This window comes from Sciurus carolinensis, chromosome 3 (genome assembly GCF_902686445.1).
Source record: "Sciurus carolinensis chromosome 3, mSciCar1.2, whole genome shotgun sequence".
NCBI classification, from domain to species: Eukaryota; Metazoa; Chordata; class Mammalia; order Rodentia; family Sciuridae; genus Sciurus; species Sciurus carolinensis.
Window position 1 is genome coordinate 172,259,319 of NC_062215.1, and position 7,980 is coordinate 172,267,298.

The window sequence follows — 7,980 nt, forward strand, 5'->3', positions numbered from 1 at the left end:
ATCCATCTTCAACACTATTTTACACTCTCACCCTCTCTTTCCTTGCTCATCATGACACATTAAGAAAAGAAAATTACAGATTGGCATCCCTGAAACACAGATGCAAAAAAGTCTTAATAAAATATTAGCAATCTGCATTCAAAAACACATTGTGAAGATTGTACACCATGATCAAGTTGGTTTCATTCCAGTGATGCAAAGTTGTTTCAACCTGTGTAAATTAATAAGTGCAATTCATCACATAAATAGAAGCAAGGACATAAATCACACAATCATCTCAATAGATGCAGAAAAAGTCTTTGACAAAATTCAGCACCTACTGATATTAAAAATGCTGAAAATGTAGGGATAGAAAAACACACCTCAGCATTATAAAGGCTATAGATGACAAATCCAAAGCTAACATCATACCAAACAGAGGAAAACCAAAAGCATTTCCTCGAAAATCAGGAACAAGACAAGAATGTCCACTCTCACTACTCCTATTCAATATAGTTATTGAAATTCTAGCTATAGTAATCAGGCAAGAGAAGGAAATCAATGGGATACAGATAGGAAAAGAAGAAGTCAAATTTCCTGTGTTGCTAAAAGCATGATTCTGTACTTAGAAAACCCAAAATGTTCCACCAGGAGGCTTCTAGAGCTGATGAACAAATTCAGCAAAGTAGCAGGATACAAGATCAATATACAAAAATCAATAGTTTTTCTACAGCATAGAAAAAAAGAAAGAAAGAAAAGAAATTGCTTGGGAATAAATCATCTAACCAAAGAGGTGAAAGATGTCTACATTGAAAATCATAGAACAATGAAGAAAGAAATTGAAGAAGATCTTAGAATATGAAAAGAATTCCCATATTCTTAGATAGGCAGAACAAATATTATTAAAATGACCATATTACCAAAAACAATATACAGTCAATATAATCCCCATCAAAATACCAATATTTTCATGAAACTAGAGAAAGCAGTCTTAAAATTCATATGGAAGAATAAAAGACCCAGAATAGCCACAGCAAGGCTGGAGTTATAGTTCAGTAGTACAGTACTTGCATAGCAAGTTTAAGACCACAGGATCAATTTCTAGCTCACGTACACGTGCACCCGTGTGTGCGTGCACGCACACACACACACACATATACATATAACACAGCAACACTGAACAGCTGGATTTCACAATACCTGATTTCAAATTGTGCTGAAGAGCTATATGATTACAAAAACATCATGGTATTGGCAAAAAAAGACATGGAGACCAATGGAATAGAATAGAAGACACAGAGACAAGTGCAAATAGATATAGTCATCTCATCCTTGCCAAAGGTGCCAAAAACATATGCTGGAGAAAAGACAGTAGAAAACTGAATATCCATGTGTAGAAAAATAGAACTAGATCCTCATCTATCATCCTACACAAAAACCAACTCAAAGTGGATCAAAGACCTAGAAATTAGACCAGAAACACTGCGACTGCTAGAACAGGGTTGACACACCAAAATACTGGCGCAGCACCGACTTCCTTAACAAGACTCCTAAAGCTCAAGGAAGAAAACCAAGAATCAATAACTGGGATGGCTTCAAATTAAAAAGCTTCTGCACAGCAAAGGAAACAACTAAGAACGTGAAGAGAAAGCCTACAGAATGAGAAAATCTAGGCCAACTCCTCTTCTGATCAAGATTAATATCCAGAATATATATATATACACACACACACACATATATATACTACTCAAAAAATTTAACAACAAAAATAAATAAACCAACAAATAGGAAAAGAATTAAATAGACATTTAATTCTATGCAAATGGCCAAGAAATACATGAAAAAATGCTCAGTCTCCTTAGCAATCAGGGAAATGCAAATGGCCAAGAAATACATGAAAAAATGCTCAGTCTCCTTAGCAATCAGGGAAATGCAAATCAAAACTATAGAGATTTCATCCCACTCCAGTTAGATGGAAATCATCAAAACTACAAATCATAATAAATGCTGGTGAGGATGTGGGGTAAAAGATACACTTACACACTGTTGGTGGGATTGCAAATTAGTGCAATCACTTTGGAAAGTATCATGCACATTCCTCAAAAGACTAGAAATGGATCCACCATATAACCCAGCTGTCCCTTTCTTTGGTATTTACTCCAAAGAACTAAAATCTGCATACCATAGAGATACATATATATTAAGGTTTATAGCAGCACAATTCACAATAGTCAAGTTATGGAACCAGCCTAAATGTCCCTCAATAGAAGACTGGATAAAGAAAATGTGATTATGTATACACAATGAAGTTATACTTAGCCATGAAGAAGAATGAAAATTATGGCATTTGCTGGTAAATGCATGGATTTGATAAATATTCTTGAAAAACATTTTCTTGTAATTGATGACCAAGGAAAATATTTTATTTAAATGAAATTTTGAATTTTTCTTATTTCTTACTGGTCTACTTGATTGCATGCACATCTATTTGCTATTAGTTAATAAATGAGGCAATAATTAAAGCTTCATAGCTAATAAAAAAAACAGATTCATGTGTTTCTGTAACACAAATGACTAGAGGGGCATACAAATAAAAAATGCTTTCCTTTGAATGTTATTATTAAAGTTATCTAATTTAGTTTCTGTAAGTGACTTAGGCTCTCAGAAAACTAGTATGGTGCCCTATGATCCACTAATAATCCTTTATGTCCCCACCACTCCACAAAAAAAATCTTGCTAAAAACAAAGCATTTCACACAACTTCAAAAGGTGTGAACTAGGCTCAGATGTTCAGTAAACTGGTCGAAGAGTCCTGCTTCTGATCAAACCCACAGCAAGAGTAGAAATGAATGACCAGGAATCCCACGCTGTGGTTACTGCTTTATCACTGAGAGAGTATGGTTCCTTTTACTTGTAGGAGGCATTTTCTGATGAATTAACCATCACCACCCTAATTATGTGTATGCTCTGCATATATTCCTAACAAACTCACAAAACAGTGGTGGCCAGCTTTGATAGAAAGTCAACCAACCAAACCTAGCCATGAAAATGCAGTGTGGGCCTTGGTCAAAGGCACAGAGTGGTGGTTGGTGGGAAGAAGTTTTGCTTCAAGGAGAAACTACAGGATGTTTAAGCTATTTTACAGCTCCATAACTGTAATAACTGAGTGCAGAGTGAAATAATGCTTGTTTATAGTCATGCAAATACATTTTATCCAATAAAGGGACAACATTCTTTGCCCTGCCCCATGGACAATGAGTGTCAATATTCCCAATCTATATCGCATGACATATCTATATTGCATTACTTATATTCAGTACTCCTATACAGTTCTATAACTGTATCCATCATTTGGATTCTCCTTCCATCTGGTTGTAACAACCTTATATGTTCCCTCATTAATTAGTTATACAAAACCTTTAACACACATTAATTTTTATACCTGCAAATGAGTCATGACTTTACATTTCTTTGAAAGTTATCTTTTAATATCTTTTAATATTCATCAGTCTTCTAGCCTATCCAAATAAACTCCCATTTATTCCTCTGAATTGAAATAAGTTGCTACTAGTTGTTAAATCATTAAATCAGTTTTAACATTTTGATACCTCACTGTGAACCTTCCCAAATTTGAAATTTTTTTGTTGTCCCCTCTCTCCAGGTTTGGGTTTGCAGTGGCCAGTGTGGTTCAGTGGAAAGAGCTTGACTTTGGAGTCTGACAGCTAGGCTCCATCCCTGTTTATGGTATGTACATAACCTCTCCAAGACTCCTTTTAAAATACAGGTGATTATACCTCCATCACAAGGCAGTCTTGGGAAGTGCTCAATCCTGTTCTTAGCAAATGACAGATATCTATAGACCTTCCTTCCCATTCTTTCCATGCAGGTACACAGTGCAAATTCAGTCAGAATTGGTAATTCTGTGCTAAGTCCAGGGACAGTAATCACAGAAAGGTACATGGTAGATAATTTTCCTTTAACTGCTAAAGACAAGAAATTCATCTTTGACTAGTTATACCTGTTAAATAAAAGAAGCAGGAGTCCACTGTTTCAGACTGAGCCCCTGAACTAGGGTCTCAAAGACAGGCTAATAAAAATGGAGTCACTTGTGCCAAAGTTCCAAGCTGAAACTAAGCAGTTTATCTGAATGAAGTTCCTTCTGTTTTAATTCTTACATAAAAGAGGTAAACTGAAATAATCCGATGCTAGCAATCAGTTGTTTTTCTGTTCTTCTGTCTTTGTCCCCACCTGGCAAAGTAACTTTAAAGTGACCCATGGATTCTTTGTTTTGATTGGGTTTTCTTCGCTCTTCCTCTGCCTCAGCCCATTGGAACACTTATTCCATGTTATGGAATGAAGTGTTGCTCAATTATGGAATAGAAAATAAAACCAATTAAGATACAAAGTTAAACTGCAGTAATTTTGCACTTGGACATTCTTGAATCACATTTCCACTCCATAACTTCTTGTTCTGTTATCAAATATGACTGAACAAAACTGGTATTTCTGTCCCTTTCAGTTACTTTTAAAACAGTATAAAGAAAAATATATCTGGAAAATTAGTTCTGTTTTGGTCTATTTAAGACAAATGCCTTAATGAAGAAATGCATTTTGCCTTAGCAGAAAATATTGGGTTCCGAGCTGGGGATATAGTTCAGTTGGTAGAGTGCTTACCTTGCATGCACCAGGCACTGGGTTCAATCCGCAGCACAGCCCCCCACACACCCACAAACTGGGTTCTGATTTTGGGTAGGAGCCAATCACCTGTATGACAGTAATTTTAAAAACTATTATTTCCTTCACCCTTTCAAACTTGAAGGGCGCCATAGGCTCTAACCTTCTGGCATTTTCGGCTGCAACCCTGACTGGATAAATAGATGTTACACATGTTAACTGATGATCCGGTATCTCTTCCAGGGCAGTTACTGCAAGACTTGGTTGTGGTAGTTTCAATTAGAGCAGTTCTCAACAGAGTCTCGCTTCTCTTCATTTCACATTCACCTCTCTTTTCCTCATTAGGAAGGACATTTGCCCATCTTTGGATTGGGATCTGGAATTTTGTGTTAAAATTACTTTTCAGTTGGAACCTGTCAACACGGGTGTAGCCATGGGAGTTGCTAATACCTTGACCAGAGTCGTGATTGCATTTAATCCGCTTTTCCAGATGGTTGCACGGAGAGTTCCAGCCACTCTTGGCTGGGCGGGACCCAGCCCGGGGCGCCAGAACACGAAGGTCCACGGCAGCACTGGCAGGAGCGGCCTGGCCCGCAGGGCCGGCGGACCGCGCAGCTGCAGTTAGCCCCAGACTGAGGGGGAAGGCTGCGCCTGCGGGACGCAGCCGTTTCTCCTACTAACTCCCCCAGAGGTTTCCTACCTGGAGAAGCGGGCGTCGCTCCCTGGCCCCCAACAACCACGGGCGGCCATAGGTGGACTCAGAAGATGAGTAAGGTGGGGGCGGGGCCGCCGATGCGCACCCGGGACCAGAGGCCACGCCCCAACTTTGCATATGCTCTTTAGGTTCCTAGGCCAATCCTAGCTGTGATCCCTGTTTTGCATAGACAAAAGCTGTAGCGTTAATAAGTAGAGAAGCCTAGATCTTAGTTGGGACATCTGGCTCCAAAGCCAATATTTTCAATCAGTGTGTGTGTGTGTGTGTCCCTTTGAGAGTCTTCTGATACAAATAGTTCATATGTTAAAGTGATACTTATTAAGCGGATTTTTTTTTAACAAAGTTCTTACTGGTTAAAATGGAAAAAATTTAAGTAACTTTTGTTTAACTGTTGATGGAATTAAAAAACACTCTCTAAACATAGACACTGTATGATTTCAAATCTAGCAGAAATCAGATTGGTGAAAGGTCTGCTCTGTGTCTTGCATACCTGTCCCACTGGTTTGGACTTTGTGTGCTCACCCTCCTGTGATTTGTGAGAAGTCCGTAGATTACTGAGCTATTTGTTGTGCAACGTGTTATCTTTGCTAATTGCTGGGCTCTACAGGAGAACACTGTGAAGCTTTCTGAGACCTGAAGGTGCCCTCATTTCCTCCACACCTCTCCAGGAGAGATGACCTTGAGTGTGATCTTGAGGAGTTTACTTCTATTTCTCTATTTCATAGCCACAGTCTAAGTCAGAGAGAGATGAGAAGGAACTCATTCACAGCAACATAGTGACAACTTCGCAAATGAGATGGTGTGAGATCTGAATTTTATTGCATGTGATCCATCGATGGGAAGGGCAGGGGTGGGGTCATGAGTCACAGGGGATTGGATATCTGTTGATAATTGTTGACTTGGGTGATGGGTCTTAGAAATTTATTGTACTGTATCCACATTTGTGTATGTTTGGCATTTTCCATAATAAAAAATGTTTTTTAAAAAGAACGACTCACTAAAAAGTTCTTTATTAGCAGGACATGGTGGTGCGTGTCTGTAATCCCAGCAATTCCAGAGGCTGAAGCAGGAGTATCACAAGTTCAAGACCAGCCTTAGCAACTTTGTGAGACTATTGAAGCCAGAATTAAGGACAGGTAGTTAGTGTAGAAATAGGAAATCAGGTCAATTCGAGGAAATGAAGCCATGAAGCCATCTGCCTTTGGAAGTTGGAGACTGCCCCTGGAAGAATGGAATGTCAAAGATCTCCGGAGCCCATTGATTACCAAATTTACCTGCCTTTATCAAGGACTGCAAACAAGGAGCTGCTAATTAATGCCCCCTGGGCCCTTATCTGCCTGAATCACCTTGGCCCTCCCCCTGCCCATGGCTTCTCACCTAATGCAAAACCAGGCCTAGTCACGAAGGCAGGAAGGAGAGATAAGGGGGGAGAAAACTGGAGAACAAAAGAGACTTTAACCTATAAAAGATGTAGGGTGCGCTCACTTCTTGGGACTTTAGAACATCAGCCATGGCCCCCTTCTCCCTGCCAGGAGAAGTCTGTATTATTCCCTTTAAATAAACCTGCTTAATATGCTTGCCTTGGTGTGCTTCTCTAGTGCTTAATCTTCAACATTAGAAGAAGCAGAACTTGTCACCGGTAAACGGCGGTATCACTATCATCAACTTAAAGAGACCCTGTTTCAAAATAAAAAGAATTAAAAGGCCTAGGAATGTAGCTCAGTGGTAAAGTGTACCTGGGTTCAAGCTTCAGGAAGAAGTGGGGGGGAAGGGGAGGAGGGAAGGGGGAGGAGGAGGAGGAAGGTGGGATGGGGAGAGGGAGGAGGAGGAGGAGAGGAGGAGTAGTTGTTATTTGCTGAGTATATGCTATGTGCCAGAAACTATTCTAGATGCTTGGATACATCCATGAACAAAGTTCAAAATATCTGTAGTAAGGAATTTACATTCTGGTTGAGAGCGGGGTGCAGTAGAGGGAACAAGAGTGAACATAAATTCATGAATTTTATGGTATGTTAGGAAGTATTAAGGGCAGTGGAAAAGAAAAATAGAAACGAGGGAAGATCATGTGGGAACCTCCATCTGATGAATGAAAGGATTAGGGCCTGAGCCTTGGGGTTCTTCCTTCACCCTATAGGGGAGACTGGATAGGAACAGAAGGAGGGGCAAGAGAACAGCAGTGGGGAGAGGAACTGTCTTAGGAAGGAGAGAAGAAAGCCAGGGGAGGAAGTATGTTGGGGAGAAGGGAGTGGTCAGTTGTGTCCCATGTTATGGAGGCCAAATGAAACCCGGTGGGGAAGAGTCAGCTTATCTAGCAGGTGAATGTGCTCAGCAATGTGGCTACGCTGGTGCACACAAAAATCTACTTGAGTAGTTGGTGTGAGTAGAGACCTGGTGACCAAGCACAGATCTGACATTAGGACGCTGTTAGTGTAGCAGACTCTATTAATTTATCTCTTTCCCTCCTAGAGGCTAACCCATGCTTCAGTAGTAATTGGGTTGCAGACGATCAACACAAGGACACTTGTAGGAGAGGACAAGTGTCCCGTTTGACACTGATGGCCAAAGGTTGGGGATTCACTCTTAATTTCTACCTTCAGTGTAAAGTGCATTAT